The sequence below is a fragment of the Martes martes genome, assembly GCF_963455335.1.
Source record: "Martes martes genome assembly, chromosome: 9".
NCBI classification, from domain to species: Eukaryota; Metazoa; Chordata; class Mammalia; order Carnivora; family Mustelidae; genus Martes; species Martes martes.
In genome coordinates, this window is record NC_137896.1 from 103,639,847 (window position 1) to 103,654,840 (window position 14,994).

The 14,994-nt window shown below is 41.8% G+C and overlaps 1 protein-coding gene and 1 pseudogene across 2 annotated transcripts in view; both read right to left on the minus strand.

Moving 5' to 3' along the window:
* ACOXL (acyl-CoA oxidase like) overlaps window positions 1-14,994 on the minus strand; it is a 132,298-nt gene that overhangs the window by 71,522 nt on the left and 45,782 nt on the right. The gene's annotated exons all lie outside the window — the stretch shown is intronic.
* LOC308349859 (large ribosomal subunit protein eL42-like) lies at window positions 11,114-12,000 on the minus strand (annotated as a pseudogene). The gene is made up of 2 exons: window positions 11,747-12,000; window positions 11,114-11,455 (listed from the first exon to the last, which is right to left on the minus strand). The product of its transcript is annotated as a large ribosomal subunit protein eL42-like (transcript).

Below are 14,994 nucleotides of genomic sequence, written 5' to 3' on the forward strand. Positions count from 1 at the left end.
CCCCACTCCAGACAGGAAGGCTGGCATGACTTACCCCCCATAGAAGGATGGCACCCAGGACTTGGAACATGTCGATAGAAAGGCAGATGCTCGGGAAAGTGACAGACTGACTGAGAAGTCTCTGTCTCCTTGAATTCGAGTTTACTGGCAAGAAACAATAGGCTGAAGCCAACTGGGGGCTGCACAGTGGTCCACACGTCCAGGTGGGGTGGCTCAGGAACAGTGTGTGGGGTCCCATCCCAGCCCATTGTCAAGTGGTCAAAACAAGCAGATCAGAAGGTCAAACCCTGGTTCAGCCTTTAAGTGTAGACCCAGTGTGAACTCTGGGGTGTCATTGCCCACAGTAACCCAGCTGATAATGGCCTATGCAGGGCTCAAGATTTTTAAATGTATTTATTACACCAATAACAGGCAAAACAACAGAAATCAAGTATCTAACTCTCTCTCCTTACAAAACCTTAATAAAAGGTATTCTGGAGAGTGGATTTTTTTTTTTTTTTTTTTAAATGGATGGCTGCTCTTCACTTCAAGCAGTAAACCGGCTACTGAAAACTTGTGTGTAACTCAGCCTTATGCAAACTAAAGCCTTCTTAAAATGCACCAGACAACAGACGCTGTTTTAAGCTCTTAATTGCATTTGCTCGTTGAGTCTTCAGAAGCCCTGGAGGTAGGAATTACTGACATCTTTTGATACCTTCATTTTGCAGGTGGAAAACTGACACAGGTTAAGGAATTTGCCCAAGGTTGCAGAGCTGGATTGGGACTGGGCACCCAGGCTTCTGAGCCCATGTTTGTAACCACAGGCTACACTGCCTCCCAATGGACTAACAGGGAGTTGGTTCCCTGGCAACACCTGTCCCTCCCAAATGCAGTTCATAAAGATGCATTGTCACATATGGTCGTATGTAATGTGAACCATATTCTACACTTAAAAAAACCTCTAATGGAAATAAGTGCTTACTTCCTAATAAATCATCACACAGTTAAGACTGGGCCGAACTCATAAATAAACCCCTGCTGGCCTCCCTTTTGATGGACGCCCATGTCCATTCTCCCTTCTACTTTTCTAGAAAAATCCCCAATAGCTTTGGGCAGCAATATATCCAGTTAAAAAATACTTACCTCCCTACAGAGGATCTATCAAAAAAAACCTCAACTAACATCACACTTAGTAGTAAAGACTGAGTGCTCTCCCCCTAGGATTGGGAAGAAAAGAATGTCTGTCATCACTTCTACTCAGTGTTGTACTGTAGATTCCAGCCAGGATAATAAGGCAAGAAAAAGAAATTAAAGGTGTAGAGATTGGAAAGGAGTAAGTAAAACTGTCTTCATCCAAAAAGAACTGATTTTCTATGTAAAAAGCCCTAAGGAATATATCATAAAGCTACTAAAACTAATTAGCAAATTAAGCAGCAGTCACAAGATGCAAGATTTAAAAAAAAAATCAACTAAGTTTCTATATCTTAGCAATGAACAATTTGTACTTGAAATAAAAAATAACACTGCAATAGCATCAAATGTATTCAATACTCACAGATACATTTCACACGGCACATGCAATATCTGTACGCGGAGAGGAAAAAACATTGCAGAAAGAAATTGAAATGGAGCATAGAAATGAAGGGAGAGCCACACTGTGCTCATGGGCCAGAAAACTCTGCATTGCGAAGATGTCAATTCTCACAGTGATCTATGGAGTCAGAACAATGCCAAGCAAAATCCCAGCAGACTTCTGTGTGTATAGAACTGGACAAGCTGATTGTAAACCTTATATGGAAACACAGAGGACCTGCAATAATCAAAACCATTCTGAGAAAAAAACAAGTTGGAGGATTCACAGTAACTCATTTCAAGACTTAGTATAAAGCTGTAGTAAATACAACAGCATGGTATTGGAATGAGAATAGAAATATAGGGTGCCTGGGTGGCTCAGTGGGTTAAAGCCTCTGCCTTCGGCTCAGGTCATGATCCCGGGGTCCTGGGATCAAGCCCCACATCAGGCTCTCTGCTCGGCGGGGAGCCTGCTTCCCCCCCACCTCTCTGCCTGCCTCTCTGCCTACTTGTGATCTCTCTCTGTCAAATGAATAAATAAAATCTTAAAAAAAAAAAAAAAGCCAGACCAAACCAGTGGTCTATGCTGTCATCCAAAAGAACTGTGAATCCTGCAAGAAAAGATGGCTTAAAAAAAAAAAAAAAAGAATAGAAATATAGGTGAATGGAGGAAAAAAAGAAGAGCCCAGAAAAAGAGCCATCCAGGTATGGTCAACTGATTTTCTACCGAGGTACCAAAGTAATTGGAAGGGGGAACAAAGTCTTTTTAATAGTGCCAGAACAACCAAACATCCACATACAAAAGCAAACAAATAAATAAATGAAGCTCAACCCTTACTTCACGCCATATTAATAAGTTAACTTGAAGTGGGTCACAAACCTAAATGTAAGACTTACATCTAAAATAAAATTCTAGAAAAAACTGTGGGAAAACATCTTAGTAACATTGGGATAGGCAAAGATTTTGTGAGATAAGACACGAAAAGGCGGAATTTCATCAAAATTAAAATTCTACTCTTTGAAGACACTTAAGGAAATAAAAAGACAAGTAATGGATTAGGAGAAAGTATTTGAAAAATCATGTATGTAATAAGAGATGTCTATCCAGAATTTATAAAGACAGCCTACAACTCAATAGTAAGAAAACAAAATCCACTTTAACAAATGGGCAAAAAGTTTGAACAGACACGTCACCGAAGAAGATAAATGAATGGCAAATAAATACATGAAACAGATTTGAGAAATGCTAATTAAAGCCATGATGAGAAACCACGACACATCCCCCAGAATGGCTGACACCAGTAAGACTGGCAATGACAAGTATTGGTAAGGATGCAGGGCAACTAGAACTCATTGTGGGTAGGGGTGGCAAAATGGCAAAATGGTGCTGCCACTTTAGAAGACAGTGTGGAGGTTTCTTATAAATAAACACATAGGCATCATAGAATGCAGCCATTCCACTCCTAGATATTTACACAAGATAAATAAAAATATATGTCCATGCAAAGATTTGGACGAGAACATTCACAGAAACTTCATTCATAGTAGCCCAACAGGAATCAATCCATATGTTCACCGATTGGTTAAGGGATAAACAAATTATAGTAAAGCCATACAAAGGAAGACTCCTGCACAATAAGAAAGAACAAACTATTAAAACATCCAACAATTTAGATAGATCTCAAAGGCAAAAGACTATATACTATGCTCTTCCATTTATATTAAATTATAAAAAAGGCAATTCTATTTGAGAAGAAAAATCTGTGTTTTCCAGGAGTCAGAGTAGGGGGAGGGGTTTGATTACAAAGGAGCAGGAAGGAACTTTCTGGGGTGATGGAGATGTTCTCTATCTAGATTATATGCACTTTCCAAAACCCATTAATTGTACACTTAAAACTGGTCAGACTGAATATATATTAATTACATATATAAAATAAAAGTTGATTTTTAAAGATGCTCACCTCCCCAGGCTCCCTTACAGCTTGTAAGATTTGTAGTCTCCATGGCCAAGGGAGTGGGCAGAAGTCTACTGGGGGGTGCTTCCGTGAAAGCTACTGTTTCCCTAACAAAACAAAATACAGACTGAGATAGCATGTGTTGTTTTTTTTTTTTCTTTGTCCTCTTCCTGTTTCTTTGCTTGGAACTTTCCTATCTTCTGAGCATAGGAACAGGTAAAGTCATGTTAAGGGGTTATGTTAGGGTTGCTATAACACATGACAACAGTCCTGGTGACGTCACACAACAGAAATGTATACTCTCACAGTTCTAGAGGTTAGAGGTCAGAATCAAGGTGTCAGCGGGGCCACACTCCTTCCAAAGGCTGCTTTGCCTCTTCAGGGGCATCCTCACAGAGCTAATGGCTAGACGAGGGAGGGCCCCTCCTCACCCGCTCAGCCCACATCTCCGCCTTGCTGTCGCTCCTCTCACCTGACACTCTGTCTTGCCTTTCAGGAGTGGGATAATGGGAGGGGGGTGCCTTTATATATTTTTCTGCCTTCTTACATTTTTTATGTCTTCCCTTTCTTTTTCTCTGTCTTTCTTTCTTGAAAGGGAGAGAAAGAGAGAGAGAGAGAGAGAGTGGGGAGGGGCAGACAGAGAGAGAGTCTCAAGCAGTCTCATACCCAGCACGGAACCCAACACGGGGCTTGATCTCATGACCCTGAGATCATGACCTGAGCTGAAACCAAGAGTTGGATGCTTAACTGACTAAGCCACTCAGGCACCCCTTTATGTCTTTCTTTTTTTTAAAAAATTTTGTATAATTGGCCCTCTCTCTCTTGAGTTCTTCTTTCCATCTCTATTTCGAGCCTTACTCACCTGTTTTTTCGCCCTTTTATATTTTAATTTTTCTGTATTTTTTTGTTGTTCTATTTTTTTTTCTATTTTTCTAGGGTTTTTGTTTTTCTAGGCTTTTCTTGCCCTTCTGTTTTTCAGTCTTTCTGCTCCCTCTGTATTGTTCTGTCCTTCCTCCTGGGTTAAATTCACTGCTTCACCTTTCACTCCTCTCTTAGGCGTTCGCACACCAAATTCATTCTTTTTCTCTTCAGACTTTCCTCCTGGCTTAACTTGGCTTCCTCTGATTGGCTTTGGGAAGAGGACCCCTCTCCTCCCCACCACAGCTATTCTTCCTGAATTCTGTCTTCTCCAGAAGGCCCCAGCCTCTTCCTGCGTCAATGGCTGGGTGTTGGTCAGTTCTGTACTAGTGCCTCACAGAAAGCCGGGTGTCTGGGTCCAACAGATGGCAGCTCACTTGTGACTTTCTGAACTGGGAGCAGGAGATTCTCTGCACCTCGGCCCTTTGAACCTGCACTATTATTTCCAGGACAATCAGAGCAACACATCTAGCACAACGTCCTACTATATCCTGGGAGAAAGGACATAGCAGGACACCTTTGTATCTACTGTTCCAGCTTGTTTCCTATGAGAAGGAAAAGTAAATATGCTCCAAATGTCCCAGAGAGAGAGGGCTGTGTCCTGGTTTTGGGAGCCTAAGGGGACAGGCCAGCTGTGGGGTTCATGTCTGGTCTCAGTGCCTGGGTCAGCGGCTCTCTGTCCACCACCCCCATCCCCAGACACTTGCCCATCCCAGCTGTGGACCAGGCTCTACTGCACGAGAATCTCCCCTTCTCTGAGAAGGTGGCAGATGGCTGGACTGCAGGGGCGGGGGTGGATGAAACAGCCCTTGTTCGGGGAGATAAGACTTTGGGATGAAAGCCTGGGATTCACATCTTTTCCTAGAGAAACACAACGTAAGAATGACGAATGGCATGAGAGTAGGAAGGGGTCCAACAACTGAGGCTTCTTGATCACATTCTCGTGCCCAGAAGTGCTTGTCTCTGTACTAAGAAAGATATTCTGATCATGTAGTAAGTCCCAGAAAAGTCCAGTAATGATCCCTAGATTGCTCACTGGAACACAGACGGATGTGGCTCCCAAGAGTACGACCTGCCAGAGGAACTCCTGCAGGACCCTGTCATTCCCAGTTCCTAACAGAGCTTGTTCAGAACAACTGTTCTAGCAAAGACATCACCCCGCTGGCCCTCATTGTTCCCACAGGGGCTTCCCCTATAGACAGCCTTTTGCTCTTCCCCAGTGGTGCTAGGTACAGGTTCTCAATAAGCACGCATTCCAAGACGTGTGCATGTGCACCCACCCACCCACCCACACCCCACGGCTCCTCTCCACCTTGAACTACATCCAGTCTCAGGACATGCTCCCTCTCTTGCTTCAGATGTATTCACATGCAGTTCTCTCCACCTGCCCTCTGCCCTACCTGACTGCCTCCTCCCAGTTTGGGAAGCCTCCCGACAGCTTCCCCTCCTGTGTGTGGGCTGGGCCCCCACCAAGCAGCACATCCCTCCGTGGAAGCCCTTCCCACACTGTGGTGTAAGCGCTGGGCTAACCAGGGCAGGACTGTGACTGCCCCGGTACCTGCAGTGGTCAGGGCCAATGACTACATCAAGGAGCCCCATCACAGAGATGGGTAGTGAGGGTAGATGTGGATGTGAGGGGAGGGACTGGAAAAGAAACTGGCTTCGGAGGGCTGAGAAACTGTAAGAGGGAATTCAGCAGAGTGGGGTCTTCACAAAAACAGGACACAAGGCTCCTGGTCCGCCTCTCCCTGCACCACAGTTATGGGGTTGGGTCGGATTTTCTGGGGTCTGCCCAGGTGTTTGCAGCCCCTTCCCTCACTGCAATGTTCTCCAAGCTCCGGTCTTGGGCCTTACAATATGAACAGACCCCAAAGATGGAGCCCATTCCTAGCGAAGCCCTATTTTTGTTACACACACACTAGTTCCAGGAGTGGGGGGCCACACATGTTTGATCTGACCGGTTGCTAAATCTTTCCCCTGCTAAGGCTTAACTGAAATTGTCAGAACATGAAATCAATAGGATCTTGGCAAAGGGCTCCTATAATTGAATGTATTACTTCCTAATTTCTCCTCCTTTTTCCTTTTTGTGTTAAATTAAGAGTCTGCTTCTCATTACTTAGCCTTTCAGAATAGAAAATGATTGTCGGATGATACATTCTCTTTGGTCATTTAGCATTCATTTGAACTCTATGCTCCTGAAATCAATCTTGATAATTCCCAACAACGGGATCTGTAAATAAACAAATGTTTGATAGCTTTTCCCTTTCTTAATCACTTCCTCATTTTAAAAGTTCCTTCTAACAGTTCTGGTGGATGGAGCAAGAGAAGGGGGGAATCAGGAGACCTTAAATAGATTTTACAGGCACCAAAGCATGTATTTGGAGTACAATCAGCTGGAAAGATCTTGTTTCAATAATACAATCTTCACATTTAACTGAAGACGGTGTTATGGAACCTGACTGCCCTTAGTGACTGCTTAGAGCGGACAGAAGGCAGAACGATGTACATTTAATATGTGAAAGACATTAGGCCTCAAGAGCTTTGTTTCCTGAATCTCTGCAGCAGCTCAGTGGGAAGAGGCAGTCTCAGGGCCGCGAGTAAAAGGCAAGGGGTACAGCATACAGAAAGCCTACCCCATGAGGGATTTGCAGAGCACAGAACCCACTGCAGTTTGGAATTCCTTAGCACTCTGTGTTTTTTTTTCCAGGAGTAGAATCCTATCCTCCTGGTGCACGAGCTGGAGCCCTGGGACCACCCCTGACCCCATCTTTGGCTTTCTCCCCCATCAGACCATCCCAAGTTTCACCGACCACCCTTCATGCTCACTGTCATCACCCCACGGCTCAGGCTGGGTCTTAACTCCTCTGGGATGATGGTTACTGTGGCCTTCTAAAGGGTCACCCTCACAGCACTGACTCCAGAATGATCTTCCTGACACCAGTGTGCTCAGGCCATAGTCCTGTCACCTGCAGGGAAGGTAGAGGGATCTTGGGCCTGTAAGCAGGGGACACGAGGCTCAGTGCCTTGAGGGCCTACAGACTACCATAGTCACTCTCTTGCTAGCTTCTCTAGCCCAGGACCTGGGATGTGGACCAGCTTGAGGCTCAGCCTGAATATGCCAGTTGCTCACTCACATCCCATGTCTTGCCTGGAAGGTCCTGCCCACCACTCCCCGGGGATGGACACTAGATTCCATGGGCCACCCTTACCCACAGAATGCGGCAGCCCTCCCTCTGCTCCAGATTCCTCTCTATGCACTTCCCCTTGACCCACGTTCCTGCCATCTCCCGTCCCAAGCTGAGAACATGGAGGACAGCCATCATGCCTTGGTCATCTCTACAGTTCCAGACTCGCACAATGACTGGTGTACTAGGGCACAGAAATATCTTTTAAACAAGGAACTATTTAGTAAAAATAAACATCTTTATAGGTTTTCTCTCTCTCTTTTTTCCCCAATTGTTTATGTAAATATATATCTGAAGTTCCAATGAAATATTTTTATTTCACTGTCAGGAAGAGGCTTTTTATTTCTGGCTAACCTTTCAAGAATACTAAACAGCACACTTTGCAGAATGTCGAGACCACCTCTGTGTGAGCTTCTGTGGTCTGGGAGGGAGAGGGATTTGAGGTACTGGTGAGAAAGAGAGGAATTAACACTGGAAATTAAAAACAGCAACAACAAAACAGCCTATTCCAATAGCCTGAGTTGCTGGCAAACAGGGAAGGAAGGGCAACAGATCACCAAGAGCTGCCACATGAAATTATAGGTCAATGCCTGACTGTCCATTCCCACCACCAAGCCACTAAGCTAGCTGGTGGATGGGCTGGACTTAGCGCTGCCTCAGTGGAGAGGCCGGACTAGGAGATGTTAAGTCCTTCATGGGACGTATCTGACTCCTTCCATTACATTATTAGAATACCAGGAGAAATGGTGTCCTCGTGTCATTCCTCCCCTGTGTGTTCCAAACCTAGTGCCTCAGCCTGATGGAGGCCCCTGTGGTCTGATAACTTTACTATTTCCCCTTTCTGGCAATCAGGTTGTTGGCTCTATTGCAAAGCATTGGGCTTTAGACTACCATTCGTTACAGTAGCAACTTAAAGAATGTCCTTGATCCCAGATGACCATGGGGGTCTCTGCCTATTGGCTGTGTGGAAAAGCAGAATGAAATAGAATAATAGGTTCATTCTTGTTTACCACAATACTACAGTCTCCAGCAGCACTGAACCTCTGGATAAGCCTTCCCCCTACTCACAGAGAACCTCAAGAAACTGTTGCTCAAGCCAAAGCTAACATCATACTCAACTCAGTGGAAGGCTAAAAGCTTTTCTTCTAAGGTCAGGAACAAGGCAAGGTACCAACTCTTACCACTCCTACTGAGGAAACACTAGCAGTCCTAGCCAGAACAATAAGGCAAGAAAAAGAAGTGAAAGGGATCTAAGCTAGAAAAGAAGAAGCAAAATTATCTCTATTTGCAGATGATATGATCTTATATATAGAAAATCCCAAAGACTCCACGAAAAAGCCATTAGAATAAACAAATTCAGTAACGTTGTGGGTTACACAATCAAACTGATAGAGAAATCAGTCGAGTATCTATGCACAAAAAACAAAATATCTGAAAAATTAACACACATAATCCCATTTACGGTAGCATCAAAAGACAGTAAAATACTTAGGAATAAATTTAACCAAGGAGGTGAAGGATCTGTACATCTAAAACTAAAAGACACTGATGAAAGAAATTGAAGACACAAATAAGTGGAAAGAAGGATATCTCATGTGTCCATGGAACAGAAGAACTAATATTGTTTACATGTCCATACAACCCAGAGCCCTCTAGATACAATGCAATGCCTATCAAAATTCTAATGGTATTGGGCTCAGAAAATAGAAAAAACGATCCTAAAATTCATGTGGAACCACAAAGACCCTGAATAGTCAAAGCAATCCTGAGAAAGAATGAAGATATCACACTTCCTGATTTCAAACAAAACCACAGTCATCAAAACAACACGATACTGGCATAAAAAAGGACGTGTAGACCAATGGAACAGAATTAAGAGACCGGAAAACACCGCCCCTCCCCCACCACCATATACAGTCATATAGAGCCAAAAGTACTCTGCGGGGAAGGGATAATCTTTTCAACAACTGGTATTGGGAAAACTGGATAACCACAGGCAGAAGAATGAATTTGGACACTTCTCTTACACCACTCCCAAAATTAACTCAAAATGCAATCAAGACTCAAATATAAGACCTGAAAACATAGAACACCTAGAAGGAAACATACGGAAAAATCTCTTTGACATTGGTCTTGGTAATGATTTTTTGGATATGATATCAAAACACAGGCAACAAAAACAAAAACAGACAAGTGAAACTACTTTAAATTAAAAAGCTTCTGCACAAACCACATCAACAACAAAAAATGAACCGACAATCTATGGAATGGGAGAAAATATTTGCAAACCATCTATGTGATGAGGTGTTAATATCCAAAATATATAAGGAACCCATACAACTTATTAGCAAAAAAAAAAAAAAAAATTCTGCCTGTTTAAGAAATAGGCAGAGGACCTCAATAGACATTTTCCAAAGAAGACAGACCCATGGGCAACAGACACATGAAAAGATGTTCAGTGTCATTGTGCATCAGGGAAATGCAAATCAAAATGACAATGAGATATCGCCTCAACCTGTCAGAATGGCTAGTGTCAGAAAGACAAGAGATAGTAAGTGTTGGCAAGAAAAGGGAATCACTGTGAACTATTGGTGGGAATGTAAATTGGTGCAGCCACCATGGAAAACAGTATGGAGGGTCTTCAAGAAATTAAAAATGGAACTACCACATCATCCAGCAATCCCACTTCCGGCATGCATCTGAAAGTAATGAAATCACTATCTGTACTCCTATGTTCATTGCAGTATTATTCACACAAGCCAAGACATGGAAGCAACCTATGTGTGTATCTCTGGAGGAATGGATAAAGATGGGCATATAGAAACAACGGAAAATTATTCAGCAGTGAAAAAGAAGGAAATCTGGCCATTTGCAAAACGGATGGACCTTGTGGGCTAAGTAAAATAAGTCAGAGATAGAAAGACAGATACTATATGAACTTATTTTTATGTGGAATATAAAAAAGCTAGAGTCACAGAAACAGAGTAGATGGTGGCTGCCAGGGGTTGGGGTGGAAGAAATGGGTGAAGAGGGTCACAGGGTGCCAACTCTCAGGTATAAGAAGAGTAAGTTCTGGAGATCCAATGCACAGCATAGTGGCAAAAGTTAACAATACTGCATTACATGTTTAAAGGCTGCTAACTACAGGACTGGACCTTAAATGTCTCATATCCCCCTCCCCTTGCAAAAATCTACTCATGTAAGGCAATATGTGTGTTAATTAACACTATTACAGTAATCATTTCACAATATATATGTGTATCAAAGCATCACATTGTGGACCTTAAATTTACATGATGTTCACAAAGCTAGAATAAACCACTCTAGACAAAATTGTAAAAGAAACTGCTGTTCAGTATTCAACCCCTTACACCCAAGTCAAATTCACTAGTAATCAGTGTGCCATCAACTACAAAAATGTAATTTCTGTGCTATGCTTTTTTTTTTTGAAGTGAACATAACCTCAAGATTTTATTGTCTTCATAATATAATAAAATATGAAGCTTAGAACTGGATCACTTGCTCTTTCTTTTCTTATCACCTCCCAGTTCAAAATGTTTGCATCTCTTAATAGCCAGCATTCTCTTAGATCTGCAACTGGGCTCAAGCCTCAGCACAATCTTTGTAGTTTTTGCCTTTTTCCAGAAAATAGGCTTTGCCCGCCCACCATAGCCACTCTGCTTCCTGTCATAACACCGCTTTCCCTGGGAATAAAGAGAATCTTTTCCTTTCTTGTACTGTGTCGCTTTGTGGGGTTGGTGCTTGCCACACTTCTTGCAGAAAGTCCAGTGGGTTTTAGGAACGTCCACCACGTCTGCAAGAGCGTTGTTGGCACAGAAAGCTGTGCTGTGCTCTTCAAAAATGAGCCCAGAGTTTGGCACATGTCGTCATAGATTTGACTTTCTCTGAACCTAAGTTCTGTCTCGTCCCTTTGTCCTGTCTGGGTGACTTGCCCGCATGTCCGTGACTGGGTCTTCCACCTTAGCCAGGGCCCTGCTTCCTGCGGTCCAGCCTCCCAGACCTCAAGATCCCTGGATAGAAGGTTCAGAACCTCTAAGGCGTATCTACCTGCCTCCAGAACCAGCTCTCAACAGCTCACCTTTTGTCAGATGCCTGTGATCCCGGCCACTGGATCACCCATCATCTGTCACCACAATCTGTTTTCCAGATTCCATGCTGCTAGCTAGCCGGGCACCTTCCCCTGTGTTTTGGTATGGCATTGAAAGGTGTCTAGCATAAAACTGACACGTGGTAATTGTTGTCATTAGCTGTTTCTTCTTTCCCTCAATTACAACACCAAGATTCAGCAGCTGAGGCCTCCTGTTGGAAGCTGCTAAGTTTCCAGCTTCATACGAACAGATGATGAAATGCACGTACCAGGAACAGCCCATCTCAATGCCAGAAGGCACTGTTTAAATTCTATCTTTAAATGTTTTAACTGAGGTATAAAATGCATACAGCCAGATGTATCACATGCATAAATCATAAGTTTACATCTTGATGATTTCTTTTTTTTTTTTTTTTTAAGATTTTATTTATTTATTTGACAGGGAGAGAGAGAGATCACAAGTAGGCAGAGAGGCAGGCGGGGGGGAGGGGGGGCGGGTGGGAAGCAGGCTCCCTGCTGAGCAGAGAGCCCGATGCAGGGCTCGATCCCAGGACCCTGAGATTATGACCGGAGCCGAAGGCAGAGGCTTAACCCACTGAGCCACCCAGGCGCCCCATGTCTTGATGATTTCTAACAGTGTGTATACACCCCTTTAACCACCTGGACAAAGAAACAGAAATTTCCCGCTTTCTACTCCCTCCCAGTCAACACCATACCCTACAGGTCTGTGATCCCCATAACACCATCAACTACCTTTGCCCCTTATTAAATGAATGGCATACACGTAAGTCATATTATTAACTCCTTCGCGGCAGGATTCTTTAAACATAACATCTATAAATTCACTTATGTTGTTGCATATTAATGGTGGTTTATCTCTTTTATTTTGCTGAGTAGAATTTCACTGTATGAATATACCACAACTGGTTTATTCAAGTCTCATATTGATGAACATCTGGGTTGTTTCCAATTTGGGGTTGTTATTGATAAAGCTGCTGTAAACGTTATTGTACAAATCTTCTTGTGAGCAGTCTTGCATCTCTCTTGGGTAAATACCTAGGGACGGGATTGCTGGTCTTGGGCTAGGTGTGTATTTAACCTTTTAAGGAAATGCCAAGCTTTCTGTCACTGCCCTTTTATGCTACCAACAGCAATGCACTTTCTCGTCGCTCCACACTGTCATCAGGATCGAGTGTCATCAGTTGGCTCTAGTTCAACCCACTTCAGTGGGTGGCGTGGTATTTCACTGTGGTTTTAATTTCTATTTCCCTGATGACTAATATGGTTGAGCAAGGTTTCATGGGCTCATTACCTTTCTTTTATCTTCTTTTCTGAAGTGTCTTTTCAAGTCTTCTGTGTACATTTTTTTTTTGGATTGTTTCTTTACATTATTGAGTTGTAGTTCTTTATGCATTCTGAATAAAAATCTTCTTTTTTTTCTTAAAGATTTATTCATGAGAGAGAGAGAGAGAGAGAGAGAGAGAGAAAGTGAAATCACAAGCAGGAGGAGAGGCAGAAGGAGAAGTAGACTTGCCCCTGAGCCGGGAGCCCGATGTGGTGCTGGATCCCAGGACCTGGTTATCATGACCTGAGCTGAAGGCAGATGCTTAACCGACTGAGCCACCCACGCACCCCTAGGTTAAAAAAGTCTTTTGTCAGATACATGTATTGTAAATAATTTCTCCAAGGTTTTGAAGGTTTGCTTTCTGGTTTTCCTACAAATTTTTAATTTTGAAAAAAAAATCCAGTCAATTAATATTTAATTAATGGTCAGTGCTTCTTACCTCCTTTCTAAGAATTCTTGGTTTACTCTAATTCCACAGAAATATCCTCCTATGTTTTTCCCCTTTGCAAGTTTTATAGTTTGCACTTCCACTTAGAGTCTATTATCAATCTCAAATTAATTTTTGTGCATTATACAGGGAGTAAGTCAAGGCTCATTTTTCCCCCCACTCAGATATCTAGTTTCCACTCAGATATATAGTTTCCTGTACAATTTGTTGAAAAGATTACATTTTCATTACTTGATTTCCTTTGTACCCTTGTCAAAAATCAAATTAACATGTATGTGTGGGTCAGTTTCTGGACTCTCCAGTGTTCCATCGATCTGTTTGTTTGTCCTGACACCAAACCCATACTGTCTGGATTACTGGAGAATTAGCAGAAACTTTGAAATCAGGTCATGCCAGGCCTCCACATTTCTTCAACTTTCTCATAGTCGTTTTGGCTATTTTAGGCCATTTGTATTTCTGTATGAATTGTTACATCAGCTTGTGAGTTTGTACAAAAGTTCCTGCTGAGACATTTGAGGTGGTGTTGAATCTATAGGCCAATTTCAGGAGAACGTACATCATAGCGATATTGAGTTTTTCCATGTACACACATATACTTTTGCATTTATTTAGGCTTTCTTCAATTACCTTCTGCAATGTTTCTAGTTTTCAAGGTACAGATTTTGCATTGCTTGAATTTTTCTTGTTAAATGTATTCATAAGAATTCATTTCTTAAATGATATTGTATATTTCATTTTTACACTTTGTTTTCCAATTTTTATTGATGGTATATAAGAAGATATTTATTTTGCATATTGAGTTATATCCTATAACCTCATATCGATTTATTAGTTTTGGTAGGATTTGGGGTTTTTCTCTCTTTTTTTGTAAGTTCTTTCATATTTTCTATGTAAACAATAATTTCAAATTAAGATAGACTTATTTCTTCCTTTATAATCTTTATGTCATTTATTTATTTTCCCTGCCTTAGGATATCCAGGGTAATGTCAAACAGAAGTGATAAAAGTGAACATTCTTACCTTGTTCTCTATCTCATGAAGGAAAATGTGCAATATTTCTCCATTAGCTATGATGTCAACTATAGGTTTACTACAAATATGCTCTTTCAAAAGAAGAAACCACTTTCTATCCCTAATTTTCTAAGACTTTTTAGCATGAACTCATGTTGGATATTACCAAAATTCTTTTCTGCACTATATAATCATGCAATATTTCTCCTTTATTTTGTCAATATTGTAATTTTCATTGACAAACATATTTAAATGTTAAATCAACTCTGCATTCCTGGAATAAATACCACTTAGTGATGTATTTTCCTTTTTTACATATTGCTCGATTTAATCATTAACATTTTATTATACATATCTACCTATATTCATGAAGAATATTGATTTAGTTTTTTGTAATGTACTCATTATTCTTGGTATCATCAGTCATGGTTTTTGAAAGAGTTCTGTGTAAGACTGGTGTTTTTTTTTTTTAA